This window comes from Lepisma saccharinum, chromosome 8 (genome assembly GCF_977018435.1).
Source record: "Lepisma saccharinum chromosome 8, izLepSacc3.1, whole genome shotgun sequence".
Taxonomy (NCBI): domain Eukaryota; kingdom Metazoa; phylum Arthropoda; class Insecta; order Zygentoma; family Lepismatidae; genus Lepisma; species Lepisma saccharinum.
Window position 1 is genome coordinate 85,699,129 of NC_139236.1, and position 11,142 is coordinate 85,710,270.

At 39.6% G+C, this 11,142-nt stretch overlaps 2 protein-coding genes and 1 long non-coding RNA gene across 3 annotated transcripts in view; 2 read left to right on the plus strand and 1 right to left on the minus strand.

The window, feature by feature from the left end:
• Positions 1 to 11,142, plus strand: part of LOC145991880 (solute carrier organic anion transporter family member 74D-like) — a 262,979-nt gene that overhangs the window by 172,614 nt on the left and 79,223 nt on the right. The gene's annotated exons all lie outside the window — the stretch shown is intronic.
• LOC145991239 (solute carrier organic anion transporter family member 74D-like) overlaps positions 1 to 11,142 on the plus strand; it is a 190,146-nt gene that overhangs the window by 102,123 nt on the left and 76,881 nt on the right. The gene's annotated exons all lie outside the window — the stretch shown is intronic.
• On the minus strand, positions 277 to 5,281 carry LOC145991246 (uncharacterized). Its single transcript, XR_014442028.1, has 3 exons — positions 5,130 to 5,281; positions 2,967 to 2,982; positions 277 to 490 (listed from the first exon to the last, which is right to left on the minus strand). It is a non-coding gene; the product is annotated as an uncharacterized LOC145991246 (long non-coding RNA).

Here is an 11,142-nt window from a genome sequence, read left to right on the forward strand (position 1 = left end):
AAAGATACAACTCGTCAACTCTAAGAATCACAAGTATCAAAGGGTTCAGTATTCAAGCTTGAGTCTTTGTTTACATCCCAGATAAGAGAGAGATGGCATTTCTCATTCATTGACAATACCTAATGATACCGTCAACATGGCACACCTTTTCTCCCAAAGTTGGGCTTTCCGTGTATACCTGGTGAGAAAGACGGTATTGTACATATACCTATATGTATTGCAGATTCTCGAGACGGAGTGTGTGAATTATAAATATAAAGAATAAAACACAATACATAGTTATTTAAAATACATTGTCGGTTATATTCGTTGTTTTACAAACTGATGTTGCAGTTGTAAGAATGCGATGGATATTATTAGCCTGAAAATGCACCAGCTTGAGATTTCGCGACTGCAGGGCCATTTCCCTGCGACAGCGCTTGGGATTCTGCCACTGCAGAGCCCTCATCCTGAGCAATGGCTTTGGATTCAGCCGCTGCCAAGCCAGCCTCTGGAAAAGTCAAGAAATACAAGGTTTTACCAAGAGATTTGCTATGAATTCACAGTCTATCCTGACATGTTACCTAATGTGCATGTTTACATGTGAAACATCTCTCTGTTGTTTGTAACTGCGTAGGAAAATGCGCAGAAGCCATTGTGGGAGGAGTGTTACCTGCAGCGTCATGCGCAGGATTCCCAGAAGCTTTCTGCACATGCGCAGACGAGCGTGGTTGAAACGCCATCTGTAAAACTAGTACCAAATGTGCACGTTGATAGATAAGTTGAACAAATAAATAGGAACATTACACAACCATAAATCAGCACTTAAATTTTGTCAGTTCTTAACCAGAATTCCGATCCATTCGCAACGAATTTCTGTAATTGATTGAGATCTGATTTGGTTTCTCACAGAATTGTTCAAAGCGATTTATGTACCAACATTGTTTTCCATCAGTGCTTGCAGTGTATCTCCTTGGTAATGGTACAAAGTAAAGTTAATCCATGAACAATGCATCATGCTGTCTAGACATATGAGGGATGATGTGTAGGTAGGGCCCCGAACATTCACAACCTCAGCCATTTGTGGAAGTAATGCGATCAACATCACACTTCTTTATCTCCTAGTGGAGCCGCAGGTACAAATTTATTTACATGCTGCGTGAACCCCAGAGAGCTGCTCCACGCGGAAGCATTCCTAGGATAAATCGATGAAGTCACTCTCGCCCCGGAAATCTCCTCCGTAGCAGTCAGACGCCCTAATGACAGGGCCACCTGTGTTCTTGACTACAGGGTGATAATAAAGTTTCGATCCATTTCTGTGAAAATCAGATATTAGAATCAAACCAATAATGCGAATGGAAAACCTAACACTTAGTAACACACTATCAATCAAAACTTCTACAGATAATGTAAACCCAACCTCAGAATAACACACAATCCATCACAGGACGTGCAGGGTGTTCATTTGGAATAAGGCTCAGTGCAACCTGTGATGGATTATGTGTTATTCTGAGATTGGGTTTACATTATCTGTAGAGGTTTTGATAGATTATGTGTTACTAAGTGTTAGGTTTTCCATTCTCATTATTGGTTTGATTCTAATATCTGATTTTCGCACAAATGGATCGAAACTTTATAATCGCCCTGTATTTAGCCAGCCTTTTATAATAGTAAATACTTCTCTCAATCATATAAACGTATATTGTCACACCAAACTTGCTTCTAATGGAATATTTTATCCTTCCTATTGGGTAAAATATTTAGTAAATGTAAATAGAAACGTAAAATTCAAATTCATGCAAGAATTATTTTTTTTCTTATTTTTGGTTGATTTTCTGTCATTTGAATAATGTTTACAATATATGTGAATTAGATGAAAATGATGAACATCTAATAAACATTAAAAGCGTTTATCCAGAGCAATACTTCAACTTGTACCTTCGGTGGCTTATGTCTATCGAAGAACCATCACACCCCTCAACGAAATGGACTGTACTTGTGGCCTTGAAACGCGACCAGTGATGAGCCGTAGACTATAAGTTTACGTATACATGCGTTGTCTACACGTAATCTACGTGTAGATTACATTGGGTTGTAGTTTACATAGACTACGTAGACAATCTAAAGTGCATTAAAATTAATTTTCAGTGGTTTCATGAAAAGAAAGTGGCATTTTCAACTATATTGGTTCCTAAAGAACTGAAAAGAATCCTATTTACAACAAAATTTCTCTTCTCTTCTCTTCTATTACGAACTATGGAAGAAGATAAATAGTATGCAAAAAGCAACAACAGATGGCAGTCGTGAGGCAAGAATGGTCTTCTTCCCATAAAACACTAGAATATTTCCTATATTAGGTTTTTTTCCTAGGTGAGAAATTTTTCGAATTTGGAGGAAAGAGTATGAAACGTTCTCCTCACACATCAGCAATTGATAAGCAGTATATATTTTTTAATTCCACGGCGCCCTTTGCTAAGTTATAACCTTTCGCCAAATTGTTTACAAAGATTACGTACTCTACGTGTATAAAATAGTCTACGTGTAGAATGTAGACTATCGTTGTTTACGCATAGACGCACATCACTGGACGCGACCGCCAATCAGGCGTTGGACCCGGTATAGAATGAGTGCATGTGCCACAAACATGTATACTCAGTTGAACATCACAAATTAATTAAGAAGTTCAGGAAAGTTTCTGTTCCCTAGCGAGAGAATCACTCTATATTTCTATTCATGTACATTTCTATTCCAGTAAAAAATAAATAAGAGTGAACAATTGATCTAGGCTAGGTAAGAACTATATATGGTAGTTATGAATTACGTGTATTCACATTCCGTGTAGATGATAATTGCAATACTGTTTTCTTCTCAAAATTTAAATATGCTGCGATTAATTGCATTAATCTTAATGAGAGTATTACAATGTTGAAAAACAACTTAACCATTCATTCATTCTAAAATATTTCGGTAATAATGTAAAAACGTACCTGCATAGGAGGTCATCTGTAAGAGAAGAAAATAATTAATAAATGTGTTGTAGTAATATTTTATAATTTTCATATCTTAGTAGATGAAAATTCATTTCTACTTAATTTCAATTTATTTTTATATAACCAAGGACCTTATACTAAAGAAGTTTAGCTTATAAGTTTAGAGAAGATGTTAAGGAATAAATATAGAAATAGCAAAAAAGATCTTCAACTACAGCAGCTCCTTTGCTCTTGTTATTTGTCCTATGGCTAACATAGTTCCATACTCTATGGTAGGCTTGTGCAAACCGTCGTATTTGTGTGTAAAGAGCGCTCTTGTATGCACGTGTGGACTTTAGGGCGAGCAGTTGTACTGTAGCGTTGTAAGAGGGGAGGAAAGGAGTGAATGAGCGAGGCAGGAGGCTTCGCCGGTCGCGTTCGTGCAGTGGGAAACTTACATCGGATTCGTAATGAACAGTGCACTGTGGCACAAATTCGTTTGACGGCGTAGTAAACCTCTGTGGATGAATATTTACCTAATTGACTTTTATATCCCATTGTATTAAAATCGATTCATGTTCATATTGTTCCAAGTTTAATAAACAGGGATATGTTTTTCTTTACAGGGTGTTTCCGGGCTGATGATACAAACTTACAGGGATGATGGAGAAGGGCACATGTATCAATTTGAGATAAAGAACCCTGGTTCGGAAACGACTTAGTCGAAAGTTATAAGCGAAAATCGGTGTACGAAGCTGTAATACTTTTATTACCTGCACAAGTTTCACAAGCTGCTACATTCACAACAGTTGTTCAAAGTGGCGTCCCGCAGCTTCGCTGCAGGCATGACATCGTCGCACAAAGTTCTGGCGTACCCGTTGGAACAACCCCTGGGTCGTTCGAACAATGTCACAGGCAGCGAGAACTCTTGCCAGGAGATCTTCTTCAGTCTCGACAGGTGTCTCGTACACAAGACTTTTCACATGACCCCACAAGAAGAAATCAACTGGAGTCAGATCAGGTGACCGAGCTGGCCACGGAACATCTTGGGAAACTTGTGCAGGTAATAAAAGTATTACATCTTCATACACCGATTTTCCCTTATAACTTTCAACTAAGTCGTTTCCGGACCAAGGTTCCTTATCTCAAATTGATAGATGCACCCTTCTCCATCATCCCTGAAAGTTTTTATCATCAGCCCGGAAACACCCTGCATGTTCAAGCAAGTGTTAAATATGTGCATATAGGTTATATTTAGTTATTTTAATTACAAATTGGAATTAAAAGTGGGCTTACAAATGTGGAAAATAGCAATTTTCATCAAGCAATGGCTTTCCAAATTTTCTTGTTAACTGCTGAAACGGAAATCTCCTCCTGTTGTCCCTAAAGACAGATTTATAAATTGACTGAACCTGGTTTCAGTATCGCATGTATTGGGTTGATGCGTAAGTTCGTAGCGTTTGTGTTTTGTATGACAACACTGTGGTGTTAGGAGTTTGTTTATCGTTTAATGTTCATCAATTGGAGTGGCATTGTTGTGCTTGTGAATACGCATTGAATTTTACAGATTTGAAGAAAGACTGTGTTATTTATGAGCTAAAGAACAATGTGTCCAGTGGGGAAAAATAACATTTCTGACATATTCTTCTGTCTGAGTTTAACATAGGAACAAAAGCAGCGGAGGCAGCTCCAAACATTTGTACGGGGAGAATGCCAACTTGGGAAGCAGGGCAAGAAAATGGTTTTGTCATTACAAGGAGGGCATTTTTTAATACATATATGCATTTTATCCATATGTAACATCTCGTGTATCTAGGTATTAGGTTGATGTTGCAGCTATTAAACACTTCCTTTTTAATTAATGTTTTACTTTTCTGTATGTACAGTGGGATCCATGAGTATTACCTTGCAAATTGTCCTTCACCATGTTCGTGCACTTTATTTGACCCAATAACAGTTTCAGGAATTAAATGAAAACTCAAAACAAGTTGTTGACAACGTCTTCACCAGCATACATAACAATCCATCGCTTAAAACACACAGGACGTAAGAGAAAAATTAATGAAAATAGTCATGGACAATTTGCACGGTAATACTCATGGATCCCACTGTACTGGACGGTGAATATTATGAAGAAAAAATCAGTAACAATAAAGAGCGAAGTAAAAATCATACACTTACCATGCAGCAGATAGCAGCAACAATAAGAACAACAATGGAGAGGAACTTCATTTTGATTGGAGTGTTTTTTGTTGTTTTTTCAAGCTACTGACTTCTTACTGAGTGTGCTTGCATGCTGTAAACTCTACATTTTTATACGAAACGTAACAACATAAAACTAACACTTTGAGACGTGATTGTCTGTTTTTACACAATGCATTCATCTGTGATTGCCCTGAAAACTATTGTATTTTCCTTCAGAACCCCTTAATTGGGCCATTTCAGCTCTAATTTCTTCCCGTTCGAGTGAAATTGAGCAATTGTTTGCTTTCATTGACGAGTGGATAGTGCCAGAACTGAAAACATTGTAAAATTGCAAGAGGCCCCAAAAGTATGGACGCTGAAATATATCAAAGACATTTGATTATTAAATGTTGCTTTTCATGGTCTTAAAAGTCAAATGATATAGTGTTTAGATACGTTTCATTACGTTTCATTTACGGCTAATAACTTCTTTTTGCTGACCATTACAGAGAACATAAAATTTCTGGAAAATTCTATAAAGTAAATTGCCATTTCAATCTTAAAGTTGAGATTGTTTTATTTACTGCACTTTAATTAAGGTTTGGAGTTTTATGTAACCAAATCATGCCTACTCTGTACATAAGTATTAAAGAATAGAATGTTATGTCTTTGTACGTTGATGTTCTATTGTTTTCTTGATTCAATGTTTAGTATGGAGCTATGAACAACTGATGATTTTAAATTATGGATTAAATTGTTGTTTTATATGAAATCAAACCAGCGTGCTTAATTATAACACAGCAATTATCCACGAAAACAATGAAATATGTACATGTATAAGTGTATTATAATATGTTTTGAAGTCTTCGACCATTTTCTTCAGACTTGTGCTCTTTTTTTAGGTTACTGACAGTAAAAATAAAATTAGGCTATTCTAAATTTTTAGTTTTGAAGTTGTTTTGAAATAATTCCCAGAATTAGTGATGATTATTTGCTAAATATGGCAGTAATGAGGCCTAGTTTGTTCGTTGGTTGATTAACTTGATTATTTTACTTTCTCTTTCCTGCAATTACACAGGCCTGCGATGAAAAAAATACAAGGGAAGTGATAGGTGAACTTTATGTATTTTGTCGTGCTGAGTTCGAAAAAAATAAAGAAAAATGTCTATCACGTCACGTTTTCTTGAAAAATTTAATTGTAAGTGGATTTGTATGAACATTTACCATAAATATGTTGTTCCGGCGTGGAATAGCTTTCCTCCCTGCCTGACCATTACAAACTATGTAAGAAAACTTTATCTTGCGTATTTTGGCATGAAACTCGGAGACCAGGACAAATCGTGGGCTCCTCATAAAGTGTGTGTGCAGTGTCTCAATGATCTACGCTTATGGCTCAACGGAAAGAAGACTGCTTTACGCTTTGGAATTCCTATGACATGGAGGGAGCCGAGAAACCACTGTGATGATTGTTACTTTTGTGCCTGCCATGTCCGTGGGTATAACCGAAAAAATCACAAGCTAATCTCTTATCCTGAGAACATTCTATCGGCCATACACCCCGTTCCTCATGGACCTTATGTGCCAGTGCCTTTGCCTCCAACTGAATTACCAGTCATCTCTTCAAAGTCTTCAGACTCGGAACATCCAGACGGTCAAGGCTCCGATACCGAATATAAGCCCTCTGGAGGCGATTCACCTCAGCCCTTCTCTCAGGTTGAACTTAATGATCTGATTAGAGATCTGGGCCTTTCGAAAGAGGCAGCTGAATTGTTGGGCTCCAGATTGAAAGAAAAACATTTATTGGCCAAAGGAACCACTTTTTATTGGTACAGGAATCGAGAAAAGGACTTTGTTCAGTACTTTGAGGAAGCAGAGAACCTGGTCTATTGTTCTGATGTTCCCGGATTGATGAGCAAATTTAATATCACCTACGATAAAGATCAATGGAGGCTGTTTATAGATTCATCGACAAGGAGCCTGAAAGCTGTCCTTCTTCATCACGGAAGCCAGTATGCATCTGTACCAGTTGCACACTCGGTACATTTACAAGAACGCTATGAAAACCTGGTTCTCGTCCTCAACAAAATAAAATATGCCGACCACGGTTGGACCATTTGCGGTGATTTGAAAGGTATCTCCATGCTTCTTGGTCAACAAGACGGATATACAAAGTTCCCATGTTTCATTTGTGAGTGAGACAGCCGTGCAAAGACTCAACATTGGGTCAAGAAAGAATGGGCTAAAAGACAAAATCTTGAACCAGGCACCAAGAATGTGATTCGGAACAGCTTAGTTGACCCAAAAAAGTATTGTTACCCCAGTTGCATATCAAATTAGGTGTAATGAAGCAATTTGTCAAGGCTATTCCAAAAGAAGGCGATTGTTTCAAATACCTGTGCAAAAAGTTTCCAGGTTTATCTGCAACCAAGTTGACAGAGGGAATCTTTGTTGGTCCAGATATCCGCAAGCTCATGAAGGATAAAGACTTTGAGACTAGCATGACAACAACGGAAAAAGAAGCTTGGGTTGCCTTCAAAGATGTGGTCAGTAAATTTCTGGGGAATTACAAGGATCCTGACTATAAAGCACTTGTTATGAATATGCTGGACAAATTTCAAGCGTTGGTTTGCTCCATGAGTGTCAAACTACATTTCCTTCACTCACATGTGGACTATTTCCTCGAAAATTTAGGAGCAGTCAGCGAAGAACAGGGTGAAAGGTTCCACCAAGATATTAAAGATATGGAGCGCAAATATCAAGGACAATGGGACAAGACTACTGTTGGATGTTAACACGAGAGAGGCCTGAGATTTGTTTTACAATTTGTGTCAAACGTTCATGTACACATACATTGCTCCTCGTGGTCAATCGTCTATTTTATGTACGTTACCTTAATAAACACAAATGAACATAATACGTTGGTGCTTTTTTTCTAGAAACTTCACCATAATGGGATGTTAAAAGTGTAAACGCAAGGGAACTTTGTGTTTTTCTCTCGATCAGAGGTGTCCCGTGCGATCTGGCAACAGTGGTTTTCTTCCATTTAAACCTATACAAAATAAAATCAATTGCTAATAAATCAATTTGCATCACCAAGCATCGATTTTACATAGATTTAAATGGATCAAAACCACTGTTGCCAGATAGTGCATGCAAAATTGTTCGGGAAAATTCCTTTTTACATAGGATTTTAGCAAAAATATCGATATCGATTGTACAAAAAATCCTGACGTGATGGAAAAAAATGGAGGTCATTTTCGAAATCAGCACACCCAATAACATAAAACTCAGCGTACACGTCTCTTGTATTTTTAAATAACTTCAATTTCGCAGGCCTGTGTTATTGCTATTCGTAGGGATGAGTGACGATATGATGAAACTGATGAGGAAACACACAAGGAACACCCATTCGCAGGTCTGGATTTGAAGCAGGGACACCTGGCGTCGTAACGCACCGTGATAACCATTACACAAAGGGATAATACTAGAGCACATTTGCAACAAATTTGACCCTATGCACCGGGGGTCGGAAATCAATGGGTTTCGAGTTATTGCAGTTTGTAGATTTTCGTGAAATATTCCGACTTGCGACCAAAAACTAATAATTGTGAAAAAACTACTACACCCTGGGCACTTAATCGACATGTTGCTAACAGCTGACGAATGAGTGACTACTGGGAAAAAAATTCATGCCCAAAATTCCCATACCCACAGAAAAAAACAGTCATTTGATTAACCAGGTATTGTAGTTTTGATTTTTTTGGCCTTTGGCAATGACGCACCTGGGCCGGACATTTCATTCGCACCAACCCAATACATATTTTTTTTATTTTTTCCAAAATTGTTGTTGTTCTTGATTCGGTGCTTTAAGTTCACTTTATGCACAGTAAGGCTAATCGTGACTGGACCTACAGTTTAAAGTGGGATCCGAACCACTTGTGCCTCCACCGGGTATCGAACCCTTGATTATAAGGCCACGACGATTTTCCAAAATAGTATCCACCACGTTCAACGCAGGTGTACCAGCGTTTCACGAATACCCGGGTTCACAAGAAAAAAAGCTTCTGACTGGTTGCGTAACCACTCATGCACCAGCTTGTTCACCTCATCGTTAGTGCGGAACTTCATGCCACTTAATTGGCCAAAGGCATGATAATCACCTTGTGCTAGGTCCTGTGAATATGCAGGATGTGGTAGAACTCTAAACGAAGTTCTGCATTTGTTTTTCTGTTGCCTGAGCTGTACGTGGCCTCGCGTTGTCTTGCTGCCACAGCAAACCACGTTGTTTTGACCTGCTTACAGGTTCCAAGTTGTTCTCAAAGCAAATTATAATACCACTCGCTGTCAACACGAGTTGTATCCTCTGTTGATGTAATGTTCAGGATTGGACCATTACAGTCTCAAAGAGCGTGAACATTATTTTGCAGGCAGACACAGCAGTACAGAATTTATTTGGTGTCTGGCTGGACTGGACTCTACACCCTCCGGTGTATGTTTGCTGATTTTACACCCTCGTTACCCCCAAAAAACTGGTAACAGCAAGCTGCTGCTCTGTGGTGCATATCTTCAAGGGGGCGGGAATCTTGCTGTGGTCCCTGACGTCACATATCCCATCAGACTGCACGCTCTGGTACTTACAACAGAATAGTACGTGGGCAGATCGGAAAGTAACGGATAATAATTTTTTTCGTAAAAAGTTTAATATGTAACAAAAACCAAACAAATCACAAATGAACTGACATCTTTGACCAACTTTTCTACATAGTAACCAAGTTTCTCAACCCATTTCTCCCATCGTGGTACCAGTTTCAATATGCCCTGTTCGTAGAAGTCCGTTTGGTTGGAGTTTAGCCATCTGCGGACTGCTGATTTCACTTCCGCATCTGTCGCAAAGTGTTGGACGGCCAGGAAATCCATGTTGGGAGCAAACAGAGGAAAGTCCGATGGTGCCAGGCCCGGACTGAATGGTGGATGCTGGAGCACCTCCCACCCAAATTCGGTGAGTTTCTCACGAACAGGAGCAGCAAAATGGGGACGGGCATTTTCACGAAGAAGTTTGACACCATCAGCATGAATGTTGCGGCGTTTGTCACGAAGGGCACGACGCAACTTAACCAAAGTTTTAATGTAGACTGCAGCATTCACAGTGGTCCCGTGTTCAGCAAAGTCCACCAATAACACACAAAACATGTCCCAGAACACTGTCACAAGCACTTTCCTAGCAGATTGAGTCACTTTGAATTTTTTTCGTACTGGGGAACCAGCATGTTTCCACTCCATAGAGGCCTGCTTGGTTTCGGGCGTGTAGTGGTACGCCCACGACTCATCACCAGTGACGATTTCTTTCAGAAAGTCATGCCCTTCTGCGGCGTAACGCGTTAAGTGATCCATGTTTGTCATCATTCGCTAGCCCTTGTGGTGGTCTGTCAGGATCTTAGGCACCCAGCGAGCACTAACTTTACGGAATTTCAACGTGTCATGAACAATGTGGTACACCGCACCATAGGAAATGTTGAACGTATGCGATAAGGTTCGCAGGTGCACACGCCGGTCGTTCACAATTGCTGCCTCAATGGCGCGGATATTCTGCGGAGTTGAAGCTGTAACCGGCCGCCCGGAGCGTGGCGAATCACTAAGGTTCACACGGCCCACTTGAAAGAATGCACACCACCTGGAGACATTGCTACGGTCCAGACAGTCGTCCCCACGCATGTCCCTGTGAATTTCACTCGGTGTATGGTCTTTGGCTCACAAAAATCGAACCACACTTTGCTGCTCTTCACACGTGGACGACAGTAACATGCGCGCCATGTTTGTTTCGTAGTTCAGGCTTCTCTCGCTAGAGCTGCAGAGGGGAAAAAAATACCCTCTGTGGTGCAAACTTCAAACTCTCTCGTCGTACAATTTCAGCACTCCAGCTGCAATATCCGGGGAGAAAAAAAATATTGTGCGTTACTTTCCGATCTGCCTAGTATCTATACCTGTTATTTATGTGTGATGATCAACTGTC